Raw genomic sequence first — 18849 nt, 5'->3', positions numbered from 1 at the left:
GCTTACCTGGTGTGATTCATAATTTTTTCCTCAAGGGAATGCATAAAGAAGGCTTTATTTGCATCCCTCTTGCTCCATGTAATGCCACAATGGCAAGAGTACAGTGATGTATATTGTAATGTTCAGAGTGTTTTGCAGCTTCATGTCAGTCATGTGAAATTAGCTTATTAATGTTGACTAGAAATCTCATCCAAAAAGTGAGTATAAGAAAAGAATGACCTTTTACACTTCTGGCTGTTTCATCATGCATGCTTACAGAAGGATCTTGCCATAATTCAGAATCCTAACATGTCAGAGAAGCAGGTATCTGGCCGGTGTTAGCTTTGGCAGTTGGTTTCTTTGTAGCTCAGAGTCTTAATTAAACCTCTGAGAGCCCAAGGGATTACTTAAACATACATGCAATTATCTTAGTGTTCAGGAATTTTATATGTTTATTTTAAAAGACCTTCCTTCATTCCTTTTCTAGGACTGGAATGGAAAAGAACAGATTACCGTAAAAGTTTCTAAAATTATATTTATGAAAAAAATTGCATATTATGATAAAGGATTTCTCACCGGGGTTCAGATTAGGAATTATATTCACAATATTTTTCCTGTTGCTATTCCCTGCTGAATTTCTTCATCTGATAATATTACTGTTTAGGAAGTGATAACATATGCATGTAACAAGTTAATTGTAAAAGCCCAAAAGGGGTAATTTGATTGTGCTACTGAAACAATAGGAGTCAAGCATTCTGGTCTGCGGTTGCCAGTTTTAAATTACCACAATGGTTGTAAATCATGCAAAGGAATTGTGGGAAACAGAACTTTCAGCTTTTCATTAAAATGCCCCATTTTCTGCCCAGGATCACTCAGCCATCTGTCTAATAGACGGCAGTGGTGCTTCACAGACCATTCCCTCAGCAACCCATGGCAGTAACAGTGCGGTGAGGGAACATTCCTGAGTATTGCAGTGTCTTTAAATCTTAACAACACACGTTTTTGGCTAAGAACTGGGTTCACTCCTCAATGTAAATGATGCAGGCACTGGCAGTTTTACACTGTTAGGAACTACGCATATGTTGCATGTATGCATAATTAGCTTGTTAGCACTGAAAACGAAGAGTGTTTTATATGTCCTCTTCTTTGCTGTATAAGAGATGCTTCTCCTTTTTGCCTTTAGAAAATAAAATCCAAGTCCAGCATACCTGAACTAATACATTCTCTGCTGTTGTGTCATTTCACTAATGTATCAGAGCACCTGGGAGCAACCTGTAGAAACATTCTGGAGAATCAGAGAGGAAAATGCCACACTCTAAAGATTTCAGGTAGTGTGTAGGGGGAAATAAGTGTCAATTTTAAAATGAAGTCCTAATATCTCCCATTTTCAAACTTTTTATTTTACATATTCATATTGTTGACATTGGACTGACATGCAGGCTATTCCCAGGAAGACCTACTCCTGTTGTGGATAATCTGTATTTGCCCTGTGGTGGAGAGGGGAAAGTAGTTCACACTGCTTGTGGGCGGCTTGTTTCTTTCTGGGGTGTTTAACAAAATGGCACTTAAAGATAATTAGATTTTGTTTAATGAATTCTGAGTTAGGACAATGGGCGAGTTTAGTTGGTTAGCGACTGAACTGCTGGTTCAATGTATATATAGCCCTACTAGTTTTGTTTTTGCTGTCTAAAAATGAAGGAAGCTGTATGTGTAATGGCAAAATCGCTATTCTTCAGTTGAAGTAGTATTTGGGTTAGTGTCTCTTGCCATTATGAGGCATTCCTAATGCTTTACTCTGCCCTAATCCTTCCTGTGACAATTGTACCACTTGAGCTCATCATATGGCCACAATGTGTACGTGTGGGAGCTGGGATTTCCAGGATGCTAGTGCCTACATCTGTCACAAGTATATCAGGTGTTCTGGGATTCCCAGTATTGTTTCTACCTACCACATTTCACTGATTCTACGTTCTTTTATACTTACTCTTTTTCTCTTAAAACAAAACAAAACATATTTTTAAAATAAAGTCCATATTAAAAGGTTTCTCTGCAGAAGTTTCTATCTGCATTAGTACGCATGGCATGGAAACATGTTCATCTCAGAGGAGAAAATACAAGTCATTCTAATAACAAGCACAAATTATTATGAAAGGTAGGCAATTGCCATCTTATTTTAATAAATGCATATTTATGAAGTAATATAGATAGAAGCCATCTATATCTCAATTTGGTTAACAGTAGAGTAACTGATATGTTTTGATTAATCAGAAGCTAGTGTGATTTTGTTATTAGTGTGGAGAAGGCTACTATCATTTAAAAGCATTAGCTGTTTGTGCTTACCAAAGTATCAGCAATGGTAGTGAAATGCCTTCTGATTGCCTTGATTTACTATTATTTTGGCATCAAATAAAAGAAACAAAGTAATCTTCAGTGAAGAACTAGTTGTATCAGATAGATACTTCAAGTTTCCATTTATGTGCTTTTGTTTTGACATGGCAAAAAAACCAAAACCTGTCCTTCAGCTGCATGCAATCTTTTGCTAAAAATGAGATCAGTGGCTTATGAATTCTTAATATGAAGATTTTGTTCTTCAGCTTAAAGCTGTCCAAGTAATTTATTTTCTAACAAGAATTTCCTTTACTTTTTTTTTAATTACTTGAGGGGGTAATTAATTCAAATTTGCTTTGGCCTTTAAATATTATGTTTCATTTCAGCTGCCCTTTAACCTTTTAAAGATTTAGGTAAAATTTTAAGTCATGTCTTCAAACAAATCATTACTTTATTGTATAATACTGCAGTGGGTACTAAGTTCAGGTGGAAGAAAATAAAATTTTTGCATACTTTTATTGTATCTCACTTCTCTGAAATTCAACTTAAGTTATTAAGTTATTAAAAGTAATTTTCAGCTTATTCCCAACAGTATTTTCGGTGTGACAAGAGAAATTGATTTGGAATAAAAGGAAGGAGGAGTCTGCTCAGTCAAGGGATTTTACATATATGCAAAACTGGTATTTCTGGGTGAGACTTCTAAAAGATAAGAGGGAAGGAGGGAGCACTGTGGGTGTGAAAGTGAAGAGCCCAAATGGAAGCCATCACAAAAAACACAGATTTGTGGAGTTCAAATAGAATAGTCAGCAAAGGAGACTGAGAGTAGAATTAAGATTCTGATTTGTTTTCCAAAAACAGATCTTCAGGAACTTTCTTGAGGTGCAAAAGATCTATATTTTAAAGCCAGGCCCACAAACTGGATAGTTAGACCTTCAGTGAGTGGATGCATTTGGTTTGTTGAGTTTGAGATGAGAATTGTAGAAAGATTTATGACAGTTCTGAGCTAGTAGAACAGAGAATTTTGTAAGGTGAGAAATACTGAACACATTTATAATGGAAAAGTAGAGCCCTAGAGTGAATAGTCAGAAGACACCATGAGGGAGAAGAAGAGAGGAGTAATAGGGCAGAGAGAGCAAGAGGAGGGAGATGAAGGACTTAGAGTAGACAAAAAAATAATTTAATCTACTTAATGCTTGAGAGAAATCTTCAGACTGTTTCAGCGCTAATCGACGCCTTTCCTCTTTCCTCCAAAAGGAAAGGTACCAGAGGGGAAAAGTTGTAGGTGAGTTGTGCTGGCTGGTGACCTTGTGGCAGCACTGGAACAATGTCCCATCTGGAGTAGCTGTGTGGCTGCTCCCTGGTGTATTTTACCTGTACTGTTCAGAGATCTTTCAGTAACCAGGACATTGATGTGACCTGTAGTTACCATCTCGTTCCTGGGCTCTGCCTTAGAATTGCTTGAATGTTGATTTATAAAGGGAACACAAAGTTTGTTCCGTGTTCTCCATAATGCCTCAGAAGCACTTTTTGGATACGTAGAAAAGAAGCTGGGCCTCTGTAGCAGAGCGACACCACCCATGCTGTCTGAATGATGCTATCCTTGAGTCATTGCCCATGTGGGAAGAGCTGATCTGTGGGCCAGCCTGGAGATGGGCTGTTGATCAGTACAGACTGTGCTGTACAAAACTATGAGTTTTGTTGTTCTGTTTTGAATCTTTCTTGGTTACTTGGAAAATTTTGCCATAGACTGGCTTTTGGCTTCTGGTGAATGAGAAATCCGAATTTTGGTACTTGGCATCCAGCCACCTCACTAGCATATCTATCCTACCAGGCTTTTCTTGTCGTCTGTTTTGCCCAGCCTGTGCAGTCATCCTTGTCCCTTTGGACTAAGTGTAAATTGTGAATATTTTATTACTCTGTTAATTTCTCTACAGGTTTAATTCCAGCCTCTTCTACGGCTTTTTCACACTCTTAATTCTTCTCACTTATTTTTTCTAATGCATAGGGAGTGTCATTTGAGCTCTTTCTTGCCTTGTCATAGTTGAATTTATCTGTGCTCATTCAGATATGTCCTTATTCACACATCCCTATAGACAAGCCTAGTTCTCAGAGATGTGATGTGACCCACCGTAACCAAAAAGCTGAAAGGAGTAATTAATCAAGAGTATGAGCTCCCTTTGAAGGATGGGTCTGAGGGGCATGACATGTATTCTGCCTGCCAGTCTTGATACTTGTTGTAGTCACTTGCTGGCCGCTGAGACATTCCGAAGGAGTGGGTCTTGGTATGCTTATGGAAAAAAAAGGATGTACTGTTAGCCTGAAACTGGCTTTCCTGTGTAAATTATTTAAGTAAATCAATGACTTGTTGGGGTGATTTCTCTTGATGGACCTCACTTCAGCTCTGGTTACAGGAATGGATTGCTGCTGGTAAGAAATGCTCTCACAGGATAAATCTCTTCCTGCTTCTGTATTCTGTGCACTAGCTTTCACAGGTGAATGAATATAGCTGATTCTGCCTGCTGGGATCTCTAGCAGGCTGATACTCAGAAACAACAGATGCATGGTAACTGCATCTTGCTTTTTGCATGTGATTTTATGTGATAATTTTTATAAAAGATTCATGAGTTTGGAGAAGAGTAGTCACTGTGGTGAGAAGCACTTTCAGTTTCTCACACTGCTGTTGCAACTCGAATTGCTGGAAGCAATTGCTTTCTTTTGTAGGTCTTTGAATAATCAGCTACCAAGTAAGCTTTATTTCATAAAAAACTTTAATCATTTATTGATCCAAAGTTCTAAGTCATAAAATTACTGAAATGTTCTGATATCAGCATGTGGTCTGAGGACTTAGTGCTACTTTAGAAGGAAACAAAGCACTCTAAAAATTGTATCCATTATAACCCTATAACATATTTACCATATCTACACATTTTTTTTCAGATCTGTGACCAAATTCTGAAATGCTACTTTTATGTTTATAACCATTATTGTGCGTTTTCTGTCTGACAGTGATTAGTCTGTAATTCATGCTGCCCTGGTTATCTAACTGCTGTCCAGCATGCACTAGAGTTATGAGGAACAAGTTGAATTGAAAGTTGTTTGAAATATGCTGTCTTTTATTTATTTTTTTAAACCCAGGGTTTCTTTTCAATAAAACTTATTTGTTTATCTGTATAGGTCACTTTTTTCATTCTGAGTTTGGTATATTATTTTTCTTAAGTCACGTTCAAGTTTTATTTCCAGAAAGTTGACTTCATTTTACTTTGTGCCCAGTACACAACTGCTTACAGAAATAGCTGCTTGTAAATAATCTTTTCAAAGACTCACATTGTGAAAAATTAAACCCTTAATCCCTTGGTCTAGGTTCTTAAAAACTGACAAGATAAATTAGAGCTCCATTAAATTAATGATTCAGTAATGGAAAATGAGGATTCAGGTTTATAATAATGGGTGAAGTGCAATTGAACTCTGTGTTAAATCTACCATTAAGTGAAAGAACAAGGAAACATAATTTGCATCTGTATAAATGCACATGCACTGTAGGAATCAGTAGTTGTTAGACCCAGAAGCATTCTTTGTAACATCTACTCAGTTGCTGTCAGGATCAATTAGTTCACTATGATGAATCTCCTTAAATAATCTGAGATTGAGGAGAACTAAAAGACGTACATCTCTTTGCTTTAGGTTCTTTTTCTGTTTTAAATATTTGGGAGTCCTTGAAAACTTTCAAGTCACTTCTATACTAAGGCAATTAAATTTACAAACACATTAGTAAACATACCTTAGAAATGCAAGACAACTGCAAATCCCTTTGTTTTTAATGACATCATTTACCATCAAGGTGTAGGTGTTTCATAAGGAAGCTATTAGAGATTATCCAATTAGGCATATAGGAATCTCTTCAGTAAACCTCTTTGATGTCTATATACTGAAATGGGAAGGGGAAGCCCTCTCCATTGCTTTTAATTGAAAGTGTTAAGTGACTTCACTTGATTGTGTTTTGCAATTACTCAGTATTTCTGTTGTGTACTGTATTAACAAACATGACAGAATTGCTAGTAAATATATGAAATAAGTATAGTTATGTGAACACATAAGTAAATTTATGTTCCTAACTCAGTCTAATATTGGCCAGAGGCTGGAAGCTGAGTCCTGCCATCAGTGGTGTTCCTGCCAGCCCCTGAAAATAGGCCTCTTTGAATTCCTGAGTCTGATTTAAGATTGTTGATTCAATATTTTTAGAAGGAAAAACAAGTCTAAATCAATGGAGAAGTGCTTGGCTGGAGATGTGAATCGCACAAGATATGCGTTCTCACTTGACACTTCAGGTAAAACAGACTCTGGATGAAGTCTCCGTCCCATTTCTATGTAAATTCTGACTCCATCCCAAAAAAAAATTCCTGCCAGAGGTACTTTCTGCTCCTTAGTTAGCCACAGATAAAGAAATATTGATTTTTGATACTGATGGTCTTTTAGTTGAACTGTTTTTCATTGGCTGGTAATGTGATGTCTTGGGCTTTTTCTGAGATGTATCAAAAAGACTTCAAGCTATAGAGGCAGTGTGGATGCAAATGTACATGAAAATTAGAAGCAGAATTTAAGAGAAAATTAGTGATGGCTATGACAAGAATTTGTGACATGAAACAGAAACTCATATTGTATGCATAAATCTTTTCATTTAAATGTATATATATATATACACACACATATATATATGTATATACATATATATATAGAGACTTAGGAAAGATGAATGGAAGGGTATGAATTAAATGGTCAGATTTCCCAGGTGCCTCATTATGACTGACTTCCAGGGAGGAATTCTGGTGCTGTGTTCTTTCTCCTATTGATCTGAGTAATAAAATAACAGAATAATAGAATATTTAAAATAGAATGGAATTAAAATACAAAATCTACTCTAAAGTGTCCTTGCTGTATAGACTTCAGAATTTGTGACATAGAATATCTCTTCTGGGTCTCTCTTTCCATGGTGATACAGGCCAGTAATGCCATGTGTAATCTTAAAGATCAGTTAAGGAGCTGGATTGGAGATCTCCCTAGATGAAACATTTGGCTCTGAAATAAAACATTGAGTGTCTTGCTTGAGACTTTTAAAAGATTTTTTTTCCCCTGATCTATTAGCTTCTTTGTTGTAGGATCATTCTTCAGAATTAGATTTTAGAAACTAAAAATTTTGAAAGTATGAAGAAAGAGAAGATCAAAACCAACAAAAAATGTTTATTCTTCAGTAATTTTTGGCATTTGGAAAGCAGCTATTAAAAGCCATAGCATATATGGCTCCTATGGCTTCATTAAATGGACATCTCTCTAGCATTAAGAATATTTGTTTTCCAAAATTGTGGAGGATTACCACAATAGAAATATATTTAGAATGTAGTACATACATAGCCTGGAACAGAGGGCAATAGAAAAGCCACAACTAAGATGTAATTCTTAGTGACTCTTTTTGCCCATTATATTATACCTCAGTGGTGATGGTTGATGAACAAAATTAAGACCAGTATTTCATATTAGCAAAATATTTATTTTGAACATGATTAGTACATTCACTCATATTCCAGCAGTATTTGAAGCCGCAAGTATCTCAGCATATTGCAGGAACAGCTGGTGAGATCTGGATGTCTAGCTCAGCCCGTGGCTGAGGATCTGGAGTTGATGGTAGGGCTGCATTTTAGCCCTTCAGCCCTACATGCCTGCGCGCTTCCCAGCCACACTTTTTACCCCTGGCTGACTTCAACACCTTTTATAGCAAAATTCTGTAAACCCCTTTCATTAATGCTTAATCCCTTTACAGGGCTCCTTCTTGATAGCACCAGTCACACAGTCCTTGCATGAACGTGAAAACCAGCATGGAGGTGTATGCTCAGTGGTGTAGGTTTTAGGCATTGCTCTGCATAGCCAAGTGATGTCCAGATTCCCCTGGCTCTGCAGAAACTGAGGAAGTGCAGTTCAGGACTGAAAAGCTGAGAACATACTTCAAGAAGTGTAGAAAGATCAGCCCATTATGCTACATAATTTTGAGTGAAACTGAAAATACTTGGTAACTCATGAAGAGTTACATTTCTCGTGTCAGTGAAATCTGAACTCTGCTAAACTGAAATGGAAAATGTTAGCTTTTTTGAGGAAAAAGAAGTGACAGTGAGGCAGGAAATGGAGTAGCTGTTTTGCGATATGACAACAAAGTAGGCTTTTTGTATTTGCTGCTGACTGAAGGTTGAAGAAATTGATGGCTCATAGGTAATGCTTTGTTTAAATGTTACCGATTTGTAAAACTTGTAAAACCAGTCATTTAAAAATTAGGAATGTTTAAGGTAACAGCTGCAAGGCTTAACAACCAAACTGAACTCAAACTTAGCAGTGACTGGGATAAGGTAAATTTGCTGCTGTCCCCTAAATCTCCCTCCTTTGTTCTCAAGAACAGTGTGCTAAGGTTGCACCATTTCAAAAAGTAGAGGGGAAGTGGGAGCCATGGAGGTTTCATCTTTGCCTGAGTTACATACTAAGGCACCAGTAAGCCTAAAATAACATTTGTATTTCTGAATTATAAACCCTGTACAAGCCTAAATTGTTTACCCACTGTGCTGGTTAGTCATGAGCTTTTTTGATCCAATAAATACTGTGTGTATGTTTCTGTATTAACAGTTTGCCAAGTCATTCTATACACTATGCCTTTCCTTCAAGCAGTGACAATTTTGGCAACATACATTTATCAGGTGATTTTCTTAATATGCTGTATTTGCTTCTCAAAAATTCTGTATTTTCTTTCTTCTCCATTTTTACAGTCTTAGTTCTGTGAACCACAATTTTTATTCTTGCTTTAGTTAGTATTAATAGATATGCTTTTCCATATCAACTGACATTTTATGTCCCTACTGAGAAATATTTAATCAAAAAGGAGATTAATTGAATTGTATTATTTGCATTAATTGATCTGGCTGTGAAGAATGGGATTGGACCAGATAATGTCTGACAGTGTTGCACAGCCTGATTTTCTCAATTTCTGTTACACAGGTTACCAGTTACTTGTACCTAGTAATGTGTTTACTTGAAAAGCAAGTTGAAGTGATGGATGGAGATTTTTTAAAATTAATATTATTAATCTTTTAGTAAATTCCAGTTTTCATTTTGTTTCAGCTTTGTAAAAGATTTTTTGTTCCTTATTTCTGTTTTTGATTCCTCAGTATCTCTTACGTTTCATTAAAGATCAATCTAGTGCTTATTGTTTCCTCCACATATGGATTATGGTCAGGTATAGATACCCATTGTGTGTTTTTCTCAATTAACTGGTTATTACCTTGATTATAAAAAGGTGCTCCAGACTTCAAAAAACATTTTTATGTCCATGTTCTTCTAAAATTTGTTAGTCGCTTAAGTGTGGACATAAGAACTGTCTACAACAATCCAGTAATAGATCTTTCTTCTAATCTTTTCCTTGGCATTTTCCTCTTCATTATTTATCAAAAGACATTTCCTTTTAAGTTACTGATATGTCAGCAACAGTTTCAGCTAATAGAGTTCTGGATTTCCAGCTGCCCAGATCTCAAAATACTTTCTATAAACATTGACTAAACTATTCTTCACAACATTCCTACAGCACAAGAAGATAAGTAACTGTAGCTGGGAATATGACATATTTCACTTAAGGAAGGCAGTCTGAATTTCTGGATACCACAAGAGCTATCTTGTTTGTCAAGTGAAATTTCTTGGATTTCTGTTTGCATCCTTTACAATACTAATAGGTTTTTTTTAAAGGCCCAAGAAGTGTATTAATTCCTAAATTTGGCTGTGCAATGCAGGGTCGACCTGAACTACCCTGTCTACATACACACTTGTAACCATAATGCAATGGAAAACATAAATTCATCTTTTATCCTACCATGAGTGCCAAAAAATAATCAGTTGTTACTCAGCTTAGTGCTGCTAAGAAAATGTTCCAGTTATTGTTATGTCAAAGAGGCAAAGACTGCCAAGTCTGTAAGAACATAAATGTGGTTCAGTGAAGTATTTAAAGCATGAAGGGCAAGAATTATTGTTAGACTCCTAAGGATATGAATAGATTGAGATGGGGGAAAAAAATACTCTGAATTGGAACTAGAATGTGATCCCTTGTCCAGATTAGATTGGTGAGACAAGTGTAAAGGTTAAACAGATTCCAAGTTTTTGCTATCTGAATAGAAGAAAAATGATGGGAGGTTCTGATGTGTTTTCTTAGTGTTTCCTTGAAGGAATTTAGGGAATTTCTATGCAGAGGAGAAAGTTGATGAAAGAATTTAAGGAGTGAGTTCACAATTGCAGAACATTATTTCAGCTGAGGATGTGAAACCCCATTGCAAGTTTGAAGGTACAAAATTTGAACTAAGAGGGAAGATGGAATCACAGTATATCTCAAGTTTAAAGGCAGCTATAAGGATCATCAAGTCCAACTCTGCCCCTCTCAGGACCATATAGAACTAAGCCATATAACCAAGAGCATTGTCCAGACTATCCTTGGACCCCTTACAGGTTTGGTGTCATGACAAGGGGAACCTGTTGGAGAGACCAACCACCCTCTCAGTGAGGAACCTTATCTTGATGTCAAACCTGAATTTCCCCAGTGCTTCATTCCACCTGTGTCCTGCTCCTGGTCACCAGGGAGAGGAGATCAGCACCTCCCCTTCTCTACCTCCCAGAGGAAAGTATACCTTGCTGCCAGGTCCCTCCTCAGTCTTCTCTTCTCCAAGCTGAGCAAGCCAGCTGACCTCAAAAGGTCCTCATAAGTCTCGCCCTCAAGGGGTTTCACCATTTGGGTCACCCTTCTCTCGACACACTTAAACAATCTGATGTCATTCTTATATTATGGCACCCAAACTGTCCCCAGGACTGGAGGTGAGGCTGCCCCAGAGCAGAGCAGAGCAGAATGGGACAATCCTTACCTGGCTGGCAATGCTGTCTCTGATGCCCCCAGGACAGGGTTGGCCCTCCTGACTGCCAGGGCACTGCTGGCTCATATTCACCTTGCAATGAAATGGTTGGAATGGCTTAAAAATGTATGTGAAGAGTCCATTTTTCCTTCTGTTTGAGATAAATACTTTCAAAAGGTTTAGGAAAAAGCCGTTCAAGACTCTCAGCAAGTGTCACACATCACGTTTGATGCAATCTGGGGAAATAAAGTGCTTTTCAGATAAAATTAGGATACATCTCAGAAAAATGGCTTTGTTTTCCTTTGAGTGAAGATGTAGAGTAGTGGTTTAAATGGAAATGGAAAGAAATAAAATACAGGAGAAATAGAATAAAGAGACAATTAGGATTCCTTAGGTCAAATCTTCGAAGCAGAAATGCTCTGGAAATAGGTGCCAGATTTCACAGGTGCCAAAAATCGTCTGATGCATCTGTTGGTCGTCCAGTGTAATGGAGAAGCAGGAACTCCTAGACAATCTTGTAGGATTTGTGAATCCATATCATGTGTCTGCTTAGAAATAGTCCACTCCTTTTCAATGTTCCATGCAATCACAGGTTTGCAATCTTTCTTCCAAAGCTTTTGTCTGCTGCCTGCAACTTTTCAGTTAGATATGTAAATACAGAGAATTGTGGAATCATGGAATTACTGAGGTTGGAAAGGATGCCTGGATATCATCTATTCCAACCCTTGTGCTCAGAGTGAGCTTTCATTAATGCAACTGTGCTTTGAGTCCACTGGAGTTTTGAGTACCCCCAGACTCCACAACCTCTAAGCAGTCTCTTCCACTGTTTTGTCCCCTCTTCAATGAAAAAGGTCATTAATAAAGATTTAAACAGCATTTACACTTGGGCTGCTTCTTTAGTGGCTGTTTCTCAGCTGGACTTTTTGCCACTGGTTGAAATCCTTTGAGCCAGGCATTTCAGCCAGTGTTCAGTACATTTCATAAGTTTGTACTTCGTCATTAGGATTTTACATGGGACATGTTCAAAAGCGTTTCCAGCTTTTTTTCAGCACTGGACCTTTCCTTGCTTTTTTGGAGACCAAAATAACTTTTGGTACATTTGACTCCATTTCATCTTGCCCAGATTATTTTTTGGTAGGTTAGCTTAGGACATGATGAGGAGATAATAATGGGCAAAGATCCTCACATCGCAGTCAAGGTAGGGATGAGTCTGAGTCTGTTTCTTATTTTGGGAAACAAACTAGTTTGGATGGGCCCTATCAACTCAGTGCCATAATTCTTTTGTTTGCCTTGTGGATTACAGTAAATAAATGTGCTTCTGACAAAATAGTTGTCTTTGAAAAAAAAGAGCTTGACCTGTATCACTTAATCATGTGAATCTATGTTACCCTTTTGTGAAGCTGAAGTTTTTCCAAGAATCATTTTAAAAGAGGACTGCTAATCATTTTAACATCTAGCTTATTTCCTTATGTACAGTAATGCCTGTTTTTCACACATAAGGAACTGCCAGAGCCAAGTGCAAATATAGCTGATGTGCTTGTATGGCTGTTCTAAACTGTTGCTGCTGGCATTTTTTGTGCTATCACCCCTTGCTACTGCCATAGACAATGACGCATTTCACCTGCAAGAGAGAAGTAGCAATATCTTTATTGATGTAAAACAGTGATTTAACAAAGTTTGGTGGTAAATGCGTCAGCAGTTTAACAATATTCGATGGCATGGTATACTTGATTATTTACAGCACAGAGGATGTGGTCAGACAAAACTGTCTAGGAGACCATCCTGTTGAGTAATAAGAACATCAGAAAGGACTCCCTTGTGTTCTAAATTTTCTGATCGGAGTTTAGTTGTGGCTGGATCCAGACTTAGTCCCAGGCTTGGTCAACACTTTATGGCTAAAGGGTTGTATATGCACAATCAATATTTTATCTCACTTAGGTAAGATTTCAAAGTTTAGCATGTTACTAATCACTTACCAAGAATCTTCTAAGACAAGGAATCTCTCAGTCCCAAGGAGTAATGTAGAGAGGTCTCCGTGGTGAAGGGGAGCTCCTGGCACACAGCCCCTTCTGTGCAGGAGATCTGAACAAGCCTCAGGCTGTCCCCTGTTTATGGAGTAAGTTGATTGACTTATGGTTGTATTTGCACAGCGGCCGTATTTCATTTGGCGCATGCTCAACTAGCCCTAGCTGTTGAACAAGACTCACGGCCCTTAGGTGTCAAGCAAGATTTATGGCCCTTAACTATTGTGTTGATATCTGTGAGCCAGATGTAGCCGTCACAACCACCCCGGGTGGCTGTTGCACAGGCAGAAAACAGCAGGGGTTGGAGCACATCACCACAGCTGCCAAGAGTGAAACAAAATGTTCTGAGTACAATCAGGTAATCAGAAGTTAGGACATTTCCCTTTGTTGCCCATAAAGTAGCTGAGAGATCTTTTCTGCTGCTGAGCAGGATTTCAAAATATTTTGGAAGGACTACTGGAATAATTTTTTCTGTCCTATTGTAATAGGATTCTGACTTTGTCATATAAAGGTCATTTCCCCTTGTTAATGCCATAGAGAGTGTTTTGAAAAAGAATTTGTCAGTAGTCCTTAGTAGCTCACTTCAGTCAACAGCTGGCTCAGACTTTATAACTTTGTTCCACACTAAGCTGTCGTTTTATTTTTGGAAAAGAGAGCAGGAGGCTCACTGCTCAGTTATTCTCAGAATTTAGAGTTCTTTCAAAAGTCAGAAAAGAAATTAACACAAGACTTCTTGTAGAATTACATATGAATGGGGGACGCAATCAGTTACATTCTCAGCCTGCTGAAATGTGAGCAGGTGTTTTCTAAAAAGTGTGATAATAGAATTTGGCTGTGCATATTATGAGGTAGAGTAACCTAAAGACTAACTATGTAGGGACTTGTCTAATCCACTTGTTTCATGATGTGAGCCAGGAGGGAGCTCTGCTTATAGGCTTTACTTTGGATAACCACACATAGGACGATTATTTTTTAGTAATACTACATATTAGTCATGCTTTTGTATGCAGGGGGTTTTCTGTTTATTTCAAATGTCTGTTTAATTTTTCTCTGTTGAAAATGTTGAAAGATTTTTTCATTTGGCAATTGGGGAGGGTATTGTTTTGGGGGTTTTTAGTATAAATACAGAGGTAACAGCCTTTTACACATTGCACTGTAGAAGGATTCCAGAGAAGTATTGATGAAACTTTCATTCACAAGCAAATTTTTCTTTCCACTGCTTAGTGATCTGTCTGTATGTTAAAATTATACACATAACAGGGAGAAAATTCTGGGGGTACAAAAAAGATTCTTGCTGCTCTTTTTTTAGCTAGTGCTAACTCAGTAAAGGAAAATTCTCTTTCAGAATGTTTAAAAATTCAAATTTTTTTACTTGTTAAGGCTAGGGCAGTGTGACCTTAAGCATTCAGTTTGCATGAACACAGTAGTTCTTTAGATGTTACTTGTAGACTGATATTTTTTTCCCCTGTTTTTTAAAGACCTTGATACTGTGAAATGTGGTCTTCTTTTTGTAGTCCCACCCACTAGAAACTAGATTATTATGAATTATTTAAATAATGTGAGCTTCATGTCTGACTTCTTAAAATGCTTTTAAAAGCTGACTTGCATCCTTAGGAAGAAGGAACTTTCCATGTTATATTTCTGTTATTTTTCTTTAACGTAGAAATGCTAGTAGTTCAGAGCTGTTTTGGATGCTGCTGCTGTGCCAAAATACCGTGGCAGCAAAAATGTGCTTAGGAATTCAGAACATAACATACTACTTTTTTTTATCAGCATGCCATCTTCCTGAGACTTAGACACTGTCCTTTTAGAGGAAAATGAAATGTTATTTTCTTAATTTCACCAGTTTATAAGTTACTGTGCTGTAACTTATTGTCTTAAGTGGTAATAGTAGTAGTAGTAGTAGTAGTTGTATTTGTTGTTGTTGTTGTTGTTGTTGTTGTTGTAGTGGTACTGAGATACTACTCATCCTCTTGATGGTCCAGAGATTCCAACCAGGGCAGCTGATTTTCACCAGGAATGTGCGTTAAGAATCAGTCACCTTGACCTCTCTTTGCCTTTTAAATGTGTGTTCATTTTAATGCCAAGGTTAGCACGGGGTGCTGTGGCTTGGCAGGCCCTCAGTGACACGGGGTTTCAGGCCACTGCTGAAGCTTGAGTGAGAAGCCCAGGTGCTGCTCTCAGGGCCGCCAAGCAGACTGCCCTGCTGGTGGCCTTCCCTGACAGACAGCAGGACCAGGACACATATCTGGATTTTGTCATGTTGCCCTCCCACTGCAGGTGACCTTTGCTGTCCCAGAACTCATCTCTTGTCTGTTTCTTCTGTTTTCATGTAGGTGCTGGGATGGCTGGAGAAGGTCGTGATTTGCAGTCGAGCTGAGGGAGGCGTGAAGCATCGTCCATCCCCTGCTGAAATTTGAGGTAGTGTGATCATTTTTATCTTACCTGCAAGTGACTTTATTACTGGAGTTGGCTAAGCAGATTGATAAACAGTATCCCATAACGCCCCACAAATGTTATTTTCCATACAGACTCTAGGATTCATTCCTGCAGGAGGTGATAATTATACTTTATACAAAATTCTGATTGGGATCTAATTATCTTTTTTCAATACCCAAAACAATAGAGATATATATGAATTGAGGCTGACAGATTCAGTCCTGATTAAATTGATGACTTCAAGCCCTCTTGTCAGTCTCTAGTAGCCAACATTTCAGACAGAGGAATGGGTGACTCTTAAAAGTGGTTAAAAGCCATTTTTCCTTGTCAGAGAAAAATTATACTGCATTTTACCGAGCCATTTCCCACACAGAGTGTTATTTAGGATATTAATTGCCTGACTTTAAATGCATGCTATTGAAACAAATAGAGAGAAAAAAAAAAAGTCTGTATTTTGTGAGTCAGGGAGAATGTGAAAATGCCTATCAGAATATTGTGGATAACAAATCATGGTTTAAATGACACAAGTGTCATTGAGTTTGAATGTACATGTTGGTTCTAATTCATGTCTAATTCATATCTAATTCATTAGTTCTTTCATGTATTAATGAAAGCCTAATCAGAATACAGTGGGGTGAATTTGAATTGAACATCACAGAAATATGCTATTGTGTAAGGGATTCAGACCTGTGATTACTCGTGGTGTGAAGCTGAAAAGCTGTTACCTGGTGTTAAATTGCTACATGAGACTTTACAGCTGCTATCCATGTTCTGTAGCAGTTTTATGAGACTTGAACTGGCTATTCCTGTCTTAGTGTACACAGTTGTACTGTCATTAAATAGAAGAGAAATTCTATATACTTCTAGCTTTGGTTACAATAGCAGTAGGTAAAACTTGCAATCCTCCATCTGTGTTCTTAATGTTCCTGAAACCAGATGGTAGAACTCCAGATTCATTCACTGTGCCATGGATCTCTGCTTGGGATATTTGTCTGTACCAATTTCACTAAAAAAATTAGAAGGTGAGAATAGTGAAAAGTTACTTGTAAAAATGCTTGTAAAGTATGCATAAATTAGTCATTAGTGAAGCCCTTAATCAAAGCTGTCCTAACCTGTGGTTACCATGCCTTTTCATACAGAGTCCAGCACACCTGGAAAACAGTTTATGAATCACTTCTCATATTTTATAGATGAAACATGGCCAAACAACCATACAGAAAACTTCTTTTTTTCTGCTCTGTTTTTCTGGCTTTCCGTGCCCAGGGAGCCATTTGATCCATAGCTAAACTGCCCATTCCTGATTCCTCTCCGAGCAGCCTAGCACTGGAGGGACACAGCTTGGACATTGGGTCTGGCCTTGCTTCTGAGCTCCACCACAGACTCACTCAGATTCTGTCACCCTCTATAACTTTGCTGTGTTTCTGTTTCCTGTTTGTAAATAAAGGCCAATAATTACAAACTTTCAGAAGGGAGCAAAAGATCCCAATCCTTAGGAAATGCTGTTGCTTGCACAGTGCTTGTCTTACTTGATGTGATGTTGACATGGTGTTACCAGAGGAGAATTTAAACCTTATGTATCTAAGTGTGACTGTTTTGTTTTTTTTCTTTTAAGTATATGAATCTAGTCACCTGCTATAAAGTGTGATTACTGAAGAAAAACTTGTATGCAACAAGGGAACTGAAAATAAGTACTGATTTATGCATCAGGGCAATTCAAAACTCTGTCTGCTGTGATATTCCAAAGTTTTAATAATAATTGGGAAAAATATATGCTATGAGGAAGTGGTTTATTGAATATTTCTGTACAATTTGTGTTGAACCTGAGAGCTTATGTGAACAAGGCTGCTTTCACAAGATTGGTGTGATTGGTGTCATACATATTTTAGGAGTAGATGGTATCAATGCTAATGACTTCCTAAAAAAAAAGATAAAATATTTTTATGTATACAATGTATATGTATTTTTTTATATTACATTTTTTAAAAGTTTTTCTTAAGACGGAAGCATTTGATCTCTCGAGAAATACAGCTTTCTGTGATATTAAATTTATTCTAATAATCTAATCTAATAACCTAAGAACTACATAAAGGAACAGTCCAGCTCTTCCCTTCCATGCTGACAGTTTCCACATGGCAGTGTGGGTGAGACTGCCATTCACAGCCCAGGGCCGAGTGATGTGAGGGTGGTTAGTGGTGTCCTGATTAAAGGGAGAGAGCCAATTCCTAATGCTTTTTGCTGACAGGCATCTGTGCAAGCAGCCTTGATCCCTGCTTCAGTATAAAAATACATACTGAGGCAAGGCTGCTGGTCAGACTTCAGAGGAGATGGGTAATGTGCTAGATGAGAAGAACCCCCAGCAGTGATTTCCAAAACTCTCTCCAGTGCCCCAGTGCCCTACCCTTTGGTCTGCTCCTTTTTTTGAATCATATGTCTGAGATCTAGCTTGGTATGGGATTTATATTTGTGATAGACAGCACAGAGTGGGTTTGTGTCTGAGGAATATTTAGAGTGGTTGTGGGTCAAGGCCCGAGCCTCTGGTACCTTGTGAATTTTATCTGTAAATATCTATTTCCTCATGGTCCTGTGTAAAATAACAGCAATGAAAAAATGCGTATGCGCTACTCGGTTTTAATGAACAGTTGAATGTGCTCCAAGTTTCACTTTTTTAATGAGTTGGTATTGTGATGGAGTTCCTGCAGAGAAGGAAGTCATAAAATCACTCCATCAGCCAGCCAGCTTTGCACTGGACAGCTCTGTTGTTTGTAGCACCTGTTTGTTGAATAGTATCCCGTTTTAAGCTGATCAGTACAAAGTTCATGTGCTTTGTGTGTGATGTCTAAAATCAAGTGTTGCAATGCTGAATTATGATTGCTTTTATCTCTTATATTTGAAAAGTGGTATATGTGGTATGATAGGCTTACATCCACTACAGTGGTGTTTCCACAGGTAAAGAGCACAGTTCATTCCTATTTGTGGAAGAGCTATGTACTTATTAAGAAGTATACTTATTAAGAAGGTTTTCCTAGTTTCTTGAGTGTTTCAGATGAGCTTCTCATTCTCTTAATTGCAGTCCTTCCTGTCTTAATGCAAACTGTCAGTTTGTTGAGTTTGGGTTTAGTTTTGGGTTTGGGATGTTTTTAATCGGCTGCAGCTTTATTTTG

General features: G+C 37.8%; 1 protein-coding gene across 4 annotated transcripts in view; it reads left to right on the top strand.

The window, feature by feature from the left end:
• The window catches only part of GHR (growth hormone receptor), a 151872-nt gene that overhangs the window by 58490 nt on the left and 74533 nt on the right, over positions 1-18849 (top strand). For all 4 annotated transcript variants that reach the window (XM_058827780.1, XM_058827781.1, XM_058827778.1 and 1 more), the window contains exon 2: positions 15586-15670. The gene's annotated coding sequence lies outside the window, so the exon portion shown is untranslated. The remainder of the gene's footprint in view (positions 1-15585; positions 15671-18849) is intronic.

This window comes from Poecile atricapillus, chromosome Z (genome assembly GCF_030490865.1).
Source record: "Poecile atricapillus isolate bPoeAtr1 chromosome Z, bPoeAtr1.hap1, whole genome shotgun sequence".
Lineage (NCBI taxonomy): Eukaryota > Metazoa > Chordata > Aves > Passeriformes > Paridae > Poecile > Poecile atricapillus.
This window is presented reverse-complemented; position numbering and strand designations above follow the sequence as displayed.